At 41.4% G+C, this 12,389-nt stretch overlaps 1 long non-coding RNA gene across 2 annotated transcripts in view; it reads left to right on the forward strand.

The window, feature by feature from the left end:
* Positions 1 to 12,389, forward strand: part of LOC128851668 (uncharacterized) — a 38,742-nt gene continuing 26,353 nt past the window's right edge. Inside the window, exons 1-3 of one of the 2 annotated variants that reach the window (XR_008449096.1) lie at positions 1 to 269; positions 7,093 to 7,215; positions 7,513 to 7,561. This is a non-coding gene — a long non-coding RNA (uncharacterized LOC128851668). The remainder of the gene's footprint in view (positions 270 to 7,092; positions 7,216 to 7,512; positions 7,562 to 12,389) is intronic. The other variant, XR_008449097.1, reaches the window with a different exon arrangement.

Here is a 12,389-nt window from a genome sequence, read left to right on the forward strand (position 1 = left end):
AGGACCAACTTCCTCGCAGCTTTGCTGAAACTGCACAAAAAAGGCAACCGGGGGGCGGCGGGGGGGGGGGGGGGCTGGTTATTTTTTGTTATTTTCTTTTCCTCCGGTTAAAAGGCGAAGCTTCCCACACACGCACGCTACTGGAAGATTATTTCTATTTTTTTTTCTTTTTTTTTTTCCTCGCTGTCTCGTACGCTGGCACGGTCCTGAGAGTGGCTATTTTGCTTTTGCACCGAGAGAAAAGCTTCCCGCCCCCTCCTCTTCTGACAGTAAGTGCTATTTAGTTCCTGCCTTTTCTATGGGGGATGGGGAATTGGGGGGCTGCCTGCTCGCTCACCTGCCCGCTGCCCCATAGAGGGACCGGGACGGGGGGGGTTGGAAGGTGTTTGGAGGCGCTTAGTGCGGTAGGGGCGTGGGAGACCTGTGGGTATGGAGTCAGGAGGGGGACACACACACCCCTCGGTGAAATAAGGTGATGGGGAGAGGAGGGGGTTGCCACCGCCCGCCGAACAAAAGCTGACGCCGCTGTTAAACGGCTTTTGTTAGGGGGAAGTGTGTGTGTTTGCGTGTGTGTGTGCGCGGGGGACACACACGCACACACAACCCCCCACACCCGCACCAAGTTACCGTGCGGCGAAAGGCACTTGTTTACCGCTCCCCGCGGCGTGTGTTTACCCTGCACACACGACACGGGGCTCCCCTCCTCCTCCTCCTCCTCTCTCCCCAATCCCAGCCCTTCCCTCCTCCTCGCCCCACGGAGAGAGAAGAAGCGGGGGAGGGAGGGAGCAGAGCGGCTTTTAAAGAGGCGGGGGGTGCGCAGTCAGGGAGATCACGCGTAAAACACCCCCACCTCCCCCCCTTTTGCCAGCCGGATCGGTGCAAGCGCAGGCAGTTACTGGCCGGAGGGAGAATTACATCATCCCCTGCTCCAGTGATGCTACCTTTCGTGCCGCTACCATGCGCGGCAGGGATGCAGGCGGGGGCGAGCATTCTCCCACCCCCATCCGGCCGGGGGGGGTGGGAGGGATGCTCGCCCCCGTATCCCTCATAGACCCACACACACACACACACACACGCCCGGCCGAGTGTTTACAGCGCTCACACAGGCGTATTGTGACGTCGCTTTGAGTGACAACCCGCCTCGCCAACGGGGGGGGACACACGGCCGCCCCTCCCTGGGACCGGGGCGGGGGGGAGCCCAGCCCAAGGCTGAAATGCTGCAAACACCGAACCCACCCCGAAACACCGAACCCACCCCGTGTGGTTTGCACGACGCCGAATAATTAGAGTTTTCTGACGGTTTCTGACGTTTTCGAAGCGGTTTCTGGGGTGAAAGGCGAGGTTGTGTTGGCAAAAAGTGGGGTACTTGGTTAGTTTAAGCGCTCTCCCAAGGTTTGCGCCCCCCCCCCCCCGGGTCCCTGCAGAGAAACAGTCTCCTGGCAGGGTCTGGCACAGGGACACAGGAGCGTAGAAGCTGTCAGAGCAGTGGCCTTGTCCACGTCATTGTCAAGAGGGAACAATAAAAAGCTGTTTTGTTTTAAACGGGACACAGATGTAAGCACCGAGGTCAAAATCTAAATTGCACGCATGGTGTGCTTCCCAGGGTTAGGAGTGCGGTGTTATAGGGCTGAAACTTGTTGCATATTTGCTGCTGGGGAAGAAAGTCTCACAGACTCAATTTTTACTCACGTTTACTCAGTCTGTGAAAATATTGAAGCAGTACTTACCCACTGCAAAGCCAATAAATCCATATCGCACTAAAACCAACCATAAGTGTTCTACAAACTGATACTTGTCAGCTAGAACGCAGCAGTGTAAAATTATTACTAAAACACCATCATCTACTCACTACAAAACTCAAGTAACCGTGAAGCCTTGTTTAGTAGTACGCACAGTTTTTAATGTGTTAATGGTTTGGGTTTCTTCAAAGTGTTTTACTTTTTGAAGTCTGGGTGTTTCTATGTGTGCAGAAAATAGACTGAGAGGCTTTGAGCTCCTACTGTTACAAAAGTTAAAAGGAAACAAAGTTGAGCTGCTAAGTCGGCAGTCTGGAATGAGTCAATAGTATCTCCTTTGTCCTGCTGGCTTTCTCTGCCCTGGTGTATCTTTGCTCTATTTCCTCTGCACAAGCAAATGAGCTTTTCTACCCTCAGAATGTTTAATAGTTAGACTTTATAGGTCTCCTGGCTTCTAAATATTCTAACCTACTAGTAAAATTCAAATGCATCAGCCTTTCCAGTCACGGTACCATCAATGGCAGTACACTCACTCTTTTAACCACGTAGACACTTACACATTTTCCATTATCTATAATTGATGGGGCAAATTATTCTTGCTTTGTTGCAGTAAGCCTTCATAAGGGAACAAATCCACCTTTTTAAAGTATTCCATCATCTCTTGTTGTTACTAAAAAAAACCCCAACCAAATCGACCAAAAGAGATTGGGATGGAGACACCAAGGAGATGTAAATAACTCCTGCCTCATTTACTTGGGGATTCCCTGTGAGTCCCAGAGGGCAAGGAGGTAACATAGCTGCCTTTTAAAAAAGATCACAGGTCTTGACACAGGGTCACAGAGAATCCATGCTTGGCTACCCCTGTGCTCCAGTTTTGTTTAGCTGGTAGCTAGTCCCTCGAGGGATCAATGTCAACTTAAGCATGCTAACTCCGACAAGCAACGGCTGGCCGGTGACCGGGAGCTGTAACTGGCTCCTGGAGGGCTCACTAGTTTTGTTGTGCTCAGAGCCCAAGTGCTGCTGCCAGGCTGCCTCTGCCGCTCTGGAACTTGAAAAGAAATGAAAGTGGCAACAGCATAAAGCAAACCCCAACGATGTCCGTTTGCTGAAAACAAAAGGTGGATAGATGTATTAGGTGGACTGGAAAAGCAGCTTGGGTAGGGATGTGGCTTACAGACCGAGGCACAGGAACTGGAGCCAGCTCCTGTCACCGTCAGCTAGGTTTCTGTGTACCTCAAACCCACTGTGCTCTCAAATTATGGCCTTGGGACTGGAATTAATCTTTCTGCAGATCTGTCATGCTCCCAGAGATGATAAACAAACGTTCATTCAGTCTCCCTCACATAAAGGTATTAGCGTTGAGCAAGTAAAATAGAAGCACACTGTGTGTATTACATATATGTCTTAAATTAACTTGTCAAGGAAGGAGGTACATATGTGCACTCACACTCACACACACAGACACACACACACACATATCTGCTCGCATTAACAGCCCCTTCTGGTTTTACTATCAAAAAGGATTGGAGACTACAGTTGGGTTACTAGAGTACAAAGAAACGTGAAACTGTATTAACTCACTGGGAGGCTGAACCCTGTATTTTAATATATACAGTATGTAACGTTTACTTGATTTTACGTTATATATATAAAGGGTTTTTAGGTCTAAAAGATCAAGGGTTTTTTTTGTTTGTTTTATATAATATAGCTTGTTTACTATTAATTTCTCTAGGCCTTTCTTTTGATTACCTGAATTATATAAATGAGTAATTTAGCATATGATTATCTGAATGACCATTCGTTTCCCTTTTCCTTCTTGAAAAAGATTAACAGTCAACTTCTGCTGCAGTGTAGTGACCATGTTGACCATACCCTTTGGTGTCTTTTTATTTTTGATAAAAAGATACTTTTTATCCAAGTATCCAAGATACTTGGATACTTTTTGTTTTTGAAATATAATTTTCTACTCCTCTCTAGTTCTTCTAGAAAATGCAGCCTCGTAATTCCTAATGACAATAAGTAGTTTTCCCCAGTGACCATAAAGGCCTATGCTATGAATTTCCACAGCTTTTTGTTTAAAACCTAAAAGACAGTTCTATCTTTCCAGTTGCAAAGGGTGTTACTAGCTTTCATTTGGAAATTTGACTGATTCAGACAGCACAGCCTTCCTGGTTCTGCAAGCAGGCAGTTCCAGTGTTTCAGCTTTTGCACAGTAGCACTTTAACAAGCAGCAGCCATGCATAACTAACAAGACTGCAAGTCCAGTTACTGCTTTTTAGAAGCCTGTACCCAGCTCTTAAGTTATCCAAAACGTCCATTTCATATTGTTGCAGTCCTATGACAAAACTATTAACAGCAGGAAAGTGGAGTAGGTGACTGTGATGGGTAAGATTCAGGGGGAGAAAAAAGTTTTAAAAAACAGAGCCTGAGGCGCAGGAAGAAAGCAGCACAGCTCCAGTTATCTTTTTATAGTAACTGGTGTTTTACGGAAAGAGGGAAAGAAAACTCTCCCTTCCTTCCAGCAGCTCAGCAATGGTGGCATGACCCTTCTAACCAAAGACTGATAGCACTCTTGGAGAAATCTTTACACAAGTTTCGTTTCTAGTATCTGAAAATGAGAAGCATTGTTTTCCCCCGTTCCTTCTCTTGAACCTACTTCAGGATTTTGAGTTGTATCCTCTAGCAATATGTGTAATAGAACAGTTTTCAAGTTTGCAATTAATGCTTTATAAAAAGTGATATATTTTTCAGAATAATTTTGAGTACTGTAGTACTTTTCAAGAATATTTTCTACATGTACAGTTAACATTCTCAACACCATATATGTACAGGTATTAGCTCATCAGGGCATTACTTAAAAATGTGTACACAATGTGTACACAAGTTATACTTCGCACAGACTAGAAAAGTGCTCTCAGAGTAGATTAGAGCTACAAATAAATATTTTGTATTAGATCAATAGAAATTAGGAAATCAGTAGTAGTTCAAAAGATGAGAAATATGCCTTTTAGAGTGCACAGAGAAGTAAAAAATAAATATGCCAAAAACTAGATAACACTAGCTGGCAAAAGAGAATATCAAAAGCACTGTACTTTTTCAGAACTCTCAGTATCCTTGTTTCTGGCTGAATGTGGTATGTGCTTCTTATAAAATAATACATTTCACAAAGATTCCACTGTATGACAGTGTACTGATTGGCTGTCACAAATACTGACTAAATATTAATGCTGGTAGTCTTTCCAAGTTAAATCTATTAACTACTATATCTGGACAACTTCTAAATCCCTACCCACAAGTGAAACTCCAATAAATCAATTTCCTGACTTACATATTGTCTATGCTTGTTTGTAAAGATATGTTTAGTAATTTACTTTAGCTGTCAATTTTACTTTTATTAGCTGGTTACAGAAATATCAGATGGTCTCTTTTGATTTGGAGTTTATTTCATTTTAGTTTTACAACACTAAACAGCATGATAAACACCACAGACTAACTAGAAGGAGCTCCACATTAGTGCAATCACTTCAGTTTCGTAACTCCTACGGATTTTTATCCCTTGCAAGTAATGATTTACATACCAGTGAGGGAAAACGAAAATGAGGGGGAAGCTCATTATAAACCTGTAAGTGTACTTAGTTTCTCCTAACACGGACTAGATTAAACCTGGCCTACGTCACAAGAACTGTGAAGGGGAAGAGCAAAGGGTCCTTTCTCATAATGGTCACGCACGATTAATACTCTCTTGACTCAAGAGAGAAAATCAGACCCAAAATGGAAAGGAGGATCTAGGCTGCTATTCTTCCACCTTCGCTCCCCACCCCCACCCTTTGATCTGTAAAGAAAGGATCAGGTTGCACTATTTTAAAAGCTGGTGCAGTAGGCACGCTTCCTTGGTATATTGGAGAGCACCGGGAGGAAATAGAGCTCTATGAGAGCTCTCTGCAGGAAAGCATACTGCTTCACAACATCCTTTATGCAGGACTGTGGCTTATCAACAGAGCCGAGCCTTCAGTTAAGGGATGAAAGTTCCCCCCATAAACATACAGCATTTTTAGGGATGTATATAAATAACAATATTTTTGAACTAACTTACCTTTGACATGTGGTTTTGAAAGCTTCATGCTTGACCCAAGTCATAAAAACCAAACCATCACAACAGCTCAGCACTACAGGTAAAGTAGACCTGTGAATAAATGAAAAAAAAAAAAAGGAATTGAATGACTTAGCATAATTTCCTGAACATGCTTAAATATGATGGATTCATTAACACATTAAAGAATAAAATTGCTATCTCTTTCATCCCACCATTTGAGCACAGATTACTAGTTACAGTTCTTACAGACATTTCAGGTTAAATCATATAGCTGATGTTTAATCTGTATCAAGGTGGAAGATGGGTGGTGCTTTGGCCAAGGTTGGGAATAGGAGTTCAAACGAGTGCCGTAATCCTGACCCTGGCTCAGAATTTCACCAATGGCTTTTCAATTCTAAGATGCAGACAATTAAACCTGTCCTACCTCCCACTGAATCTAACAGAGAGAATGATGCTTACAAGATGTCCCAAGTAAGGTAAAAAGTCTAAAATCACCTAAGAGCTGAAATAAGTGTTTAGCAACAGTTTGTTTACCTGTGTATTTATCTTTTCAAAATGGAAAAATCATAATTCCAGAGGCAATGTGCCTAGTTAGCAGTGCCTACTGAATGTCAAAGGGGTAATCCAGCTAGGAAGATCTCCCTTAAAGGAGTTCTCATGCTGTATCGTATTTCCACATGAAGGAACCAAAAATTATGGTCACTGAAATCCTTACCAATCTTCCACTCTTCACATTAGATATGAAGACTTGACTGGAAAAGATCACTAAAAACCTTGTATCTCATCCCAGGAAGGATCTTCCTGTAGGAATTACGGAAGGAAGCCATAAGCCTCCTCCTACTGGAATCAGGGAAATTTTGGGGAGCAGCAGGAGGGTCTGCACAAAGCTCTGCGTAGATGCAGTGAGTCAGTGTCACTCAGAGGCTTAGAAGAGCTGTATCACCACAGTAGCATCTGTCAAGCAGCCCAACAGTGAGAAGGTATAAATGCCATTTAATCTTGCTTCAGCCACTTCTACCCAAGCTCTGTGAGTTTTAAAAGGAACAAAACATTATTCCAGGTTTGAAAAAAGGTTGAGATATATAGATAAAAAGCTGTCTATTAGATCTAGGTACTACTGTTGTGCTTGTTAATAATACGTGATTTCAACATACAGTCTGGCAGACATTTCATTTTAAAGGAAGAATTAAAATAATGATGGGTTGTGTCATATGACAACAGATTTATCAGTAGTAGCAAAACTGTTGTTTTCTCATGCATAAGATCCATCATTCTAGAGGGACAGCCTGCCGGAAACAGGGAAGAGGCACATGGAAATGGAGAGAAAAGAATTGTAATGGAAGGTGCTGAGTTGGATGACTGAAGTCTTCATCAAATAAGAAAGTGGTATCCTACGTACTTTCTGACACTTTGTAAATGAACGAATCAAAGCCCCCCCCCCCCATTCTCTTGCTAATCATGTCACAAGCATTCTACCTCTCTACACCTGAGGTCATGAGTGACCATGTACTGACCCCTGCCAGACTCCATCCACCTTTTCTGTAATAGAGCAAGCACACACCTCTCTAACCACCAGAGCCCATGGCTGCTATACATCGCATGCTGCCTCCCCTTCCTTTTTTTTTGTTTTAGCAACCTATACTGCCCAAAAAATATCATACCATCTTTTATGTCTCTCCACAGCCCTTCTTGCACTGAGAAGTTTCTCGCTGCTTAAGCAGACACGTTGAAGGTAAAAAGAAAAACATAAAAAGATTATTTCAGGGAGAGACTTGTTAGCTTTTCAGAAAAAAGAGTACTTTATTTCAAAGAAAATTAAATCTTTTTCAACTGGAAAAGACTCATGCTTATATTATCACTAAAACTTTTGCCGAAAGGGGAAGAAATAGTAACTGTAGACTGTTCAAAAGGAAGTTCTGTTACATAACAGACAAAAAAAATTACAATCTTACAGTATGAAATATGTAATCAATGCTAAACTTGTGCATTTGCCTTAAATACCGAGTTGTGACTGTGAACTGCTCTTTAATGTGTCCAACAGCCTTAATGCAGAAAACCTATGTAAGGAGATAATTCATACAATAGCATTCACCAAGAACAAAACTGAGATATTCTTTCATTGAAACTTCTCCAGCTTTAACAAAGACACCATTCAAAAAAAAAAAAAAAAAGCATTTCAAAGACCACTGTAGATGCTGGACATAGACTGATTCTTGAGTTAAAGACAGACATCCGCTAGCCAAAAGCAGTCACTTGAACAAAGGAGAGACTTTTGAGGTTAAATCTTCCAAGTCTGAGACCTCTAGTTTGAACTTATCTTTGTTTTCACACATCAGTAGGTTCAGCGGAGTTAAGAAATAGCCAGTATGCGTAATGAAAACAATCTCTATCAGAGGATACAGCATGAACACGATAACATATGTTTTCCAAGTCTAGAGCAATCATCAAGCAATTATTATTTGTCAAGTCAACACTCTTGATAGTCAGGGTCGTCTAACCCGAGGTCATCTCCTCCTATCTTATTCTGGGGCAGGTCTCAGTAATTCAGTCGCCCAGCTTTCTTTAATTTGCTCTGCAGGTAAGTTGCAGGAGCAGGTTTCTCTCGCTTCGTGCAGGGTGAAAGCCGAGAGAGGCAGGGCAGCAGCAAGGAGTGAAGTTTCTGCACTGTGATGGCTCATGTAAGCAGCAGCTGCCGGGGTTTTGTTCCAAGATGAAGGAGGGCCCACGCAGGTCAGAGGGGACTCCTGGACAACTGATTATTAACCAGGGCTTTCTAAAGCACTTGCAAGGCCCATATTGTGTTTGTTTAGGACCCAGAACTACAAGTGCATGTTATCAGCAGACTGGGTGGATTGGATTGTGTCTCTGAAGCAAATTATCAATTCTAACTACCTTCTAAAACAGAAAAGATAAAGACTTTGTCTTATGCAGTCTCTTGGGGTATGATTTTACATTAGCATTGTTTTTCCCTTTTAAAAGCCCTTATTCAACTAAATATATCCTCTTTACAAAATATGATCCTTCTTCCTATACAGATTGTTATTCCATGCCCGTACACTTTTTATTTAATCATCTATACAGCTAACCTCTGATTTTTCATTATTACATTTTATGATAGAAAATTTAATGGCTTTTCTTTACCACATGATTCAGTCGTCCGTTTATAATTTGTTAAATGCATGTAGATGGAATTCAATTAAAATGTAGCAAAAGAGCACATAATTTTTAATCAGTCAAATAACTATAGATGCACATAATACGTAAGGAAAAAAATATCAGAACATATCGTACTGAAAACTGATTTATTCAACAAGGACTAATTACTGTTAGCTGGTGAACTGAAGTGATTGTGGTCAGCATGACCTTCAAGACTTAGCATTAGTACATCTCATCCTTTTGCTGTTTTCATTCATTGATCTGATGAGAAAAAGTGAAATTGCCTGTTTTTTTAACTCACAGTGGATTTTTCAATTTTGAACATACTAGTCATTAGTATAAAGTAGATGAGTACATTAAAAGAAAAAAAAGCTACCAGAAGCAGATTTAGCATTCTGTAGGTTATAGTTCCAAGTGCACTGCTAGTGACTTCTACCCTTCGGTGGTTTGACTTTCTCTTAAAAGTTTAGCATCGAAAAATATGTTGCATAGTATTTTTATTGTGTTATTTTAAAATAACTATAGTAAATTTAACCTTAATACAGGCTGCCCTACTTCCATACTTCTTAAAGTGGTCTTGTTGAAAAAGAATCATTTAATTTAAATAAAGCATATATATAGAACTCATTAAACCTATATTAATCATTCCAAGAGGCCACACAAGCAACAGAAAATAGGGATTCCTTCCTTTCGGGTTTATCAGCCACTTATGCTTCAAAACAGAACGGGTTCCTACTGTGCCTGCTGGTAAACATGCAAAGTTAAAGAGACAGAGCTCTGGCACAGAGGTTTGCCTTCATTTGCTTAACACCTGTGGTGTTAAAAGTAAAAAGCCAAACAGGAGAGTCTTTTTTTCTAAAGTACTGGCTGTTCAGGTGCAGATTTACCAGCAGCAGGAGGCAGAGGGTCAAAGGTGCTGTGAAGAGCTCTAGGTCCTCCCCTGTTCCTCCATCCCTTTCCATTCCCCTGCTCCTCCAGCTCTTGCTGTGTTTGCCCATGCCCATCTACTGAAGTGAAGGACTTTAAGCTAACCAGGAAACTGAATATTAGCGCTGACTACCTTAATCTCTGCTAAATATAGACACTTCCCATTGAATTTCCTTCTCCTTGCTGAATGACTTAGGAGAATAAACCTACTATCAGGACAACTCCTCAAGCTTAAAAGAAGGGAAGTTATTTGTGAAAATACAACATAAAGGTTGTGGTCCTTTTGGAAAAAGCTGAATTTTGAAAAAAGCTGAATTTTGGAAAGTGACTTACAGTTCTGGCACTAGAGATCTGTTGATTTGACTTATTCCCTTAAAAAGAATTAGAATAAAATTGTTCCTCCCACATTATTGTGATGGGAACAACATTATCCCATAGATTCTCAATCCATTTCTTCTTGCTCTTTCCTTTGGTGGGCTCAAATATTTCCTCTCTGTAGCAGAGAGAATCTTCAGCATAAGGAACAAGAAAAGTCACTACTCTAAATTACAACGGTAGCAACAAGTTTCTAAAGAGATAAAGAAAGTTCGGTTCATGTAAGGGCATGCTTAAGGGAGGAAAAGGGGATGAGGTAGAGGCATTTCATTAACATATGCCATAAAATCTTTGAAGTATCACAGACTATGCAGCTAGCAAAGCTGACAGTGCAGCAACAGGGAAGAGAAGGACTGAATACAGTTGATTCTTGCTGATAGTATTTAAAGAGGGGAAAGTCCTGAGAGTATTTGTTTCGGTTTTGGTAAGACTGTAACTATGCCAAGATTTATAACTAAATCATATTTTAAAAATACAAGGCAGGTCAGTCTGGTTCAGGCCAGGCGTACACTTGGACCATTTACTTATCTCCAACAATAGATATAAGCCAGTTCTTTTCCAAGTACCTCTCAGAGAACAGCAGGACCAGGACAAGCACATTTAATATTGCCTGTGGGTTCCAGCACCCAACTTTGCGTTAGCTTGGGGAAGGGAGGGGTGGGTTCCTGAGCCTGATGCGGTTTGTCTAATCAGTGACCCTTACTGTATCTCTCTTCCAAGGTCTTGTGCAGCCTCTCCTCAGATCTGTGTGATCTTCTTTCACATTGTCTAGGCAAAGAATGTCATGAGTAGATTACTCATGGACATAGAAAACTATAATTTATTGTATTATTTGCTTTGGACCTGCTTACTGCCAGGTTCGTCATATCCACCCCCCTTTTTTTATTGATAGAAAAGGTGGGAAGTTGATCCCTGTCCATCCTTTTCATGTGTGATTTTGAAACATTTCTTGCTGTTTCGAAGAAGTGTTAGGGGGGTACTTTAATTACAGTCTCTGAAGAAGAGTCCATTGCTCCAGTGCTGGAAATCTATTTCTTCTTAGCTCTGCCAATCAGCTACCAGTCTGCCCGCTATCTGTAGCAGATGTGGAAACTGCTCTTGCACAGAAGTCCTTCCAAGATCCTGGAGAACTGTGAGCTTAGATGAGCACATTCTGAGTGAGCCATTCTTTCCCACTGTTAGGGAAGAAGCACCAGAGGAAAAGATGCAGTCATGCATATTGTGCTCTTAAAACCCTGCTGTTCTTCCTGCAAGCAGAATCTAAAAGAATACTAGGGAGTGAAAATAGAGGAAAAGAAATTGTCAATCTACAGAAGTTAGTCCCATTCTAAGAAAATTACTTGCTAAGAATTAAAGCTCAAAGAATCATTGCAAACTATATCTGAAAACTGAAGATAAACTATATCTGAAAACTTGAAGTATTTTAAGCTTCCTCTGAAGGAGGAGCACATTGTTTCTAGAGTTTGGCAGTAGACCTTAAGCGGGCACAGTTAACATAATAATTAAAACAATAGAAGCTGGGGAGAGTTTCCTATTATTTCAGTAGGAGATTCATAACCCATGCAGTATAATCCCATTTTCTCTGCCATGTGTTTTACAAGGCACAGGAATACTTCTCAAGCAGGCAGGAAAGCCTAGTTCTATTAGTAACAAATTATACAGATAGGTAAGACAAGTCTCCATCTTGGGTAAAAATATAAACAAACGCCTTTCAGAAACCTCACTACAAGGTAAGGGACATTGTACCCCTGTACAGAAGATAAGCAGCTATTGCAGAAAAATGCACTCTTAGAGAAATTATATAAAGTCCAGTTAGCATCAGAGCTATTAAACAGTCCCGTACGATTGAAGTAGAGGACGCTAAGAGAGGCTGATGATGCTAGGATACTCAAACAGAAAGCCTTCTCATTTCGGTATGTGAGTAACTCTGGTTAAAGTGACTCTGACATGAAATTATCTGTACTGTTGCAAAACAGTTTCTGTCAGCAGATTTCACCAAGGCAACACCCAGTCTATCAGCTATAATCATACTGGGTTTGGCTGCAGGATCCAATTATTATTTTGGAAGAGAATGTTTGACTAAGCAGCCAAAGAGATTGTAC

The sequence above is a fragment of the Cuculus canorus genome, chromosome 1, assembly GCF_017976375.1.
Source record: "Cuculus canorus isolate bCucCan1 chromosome 1, bCucCan1.pri, whole genome shotgun sequence".
Classification (NCBI taxonomy): Eukaryota; Metazoa; Chordata; class Aves; order Cuculiformes; family Cuculidae; genus Cuculus; species Cuculus canorus.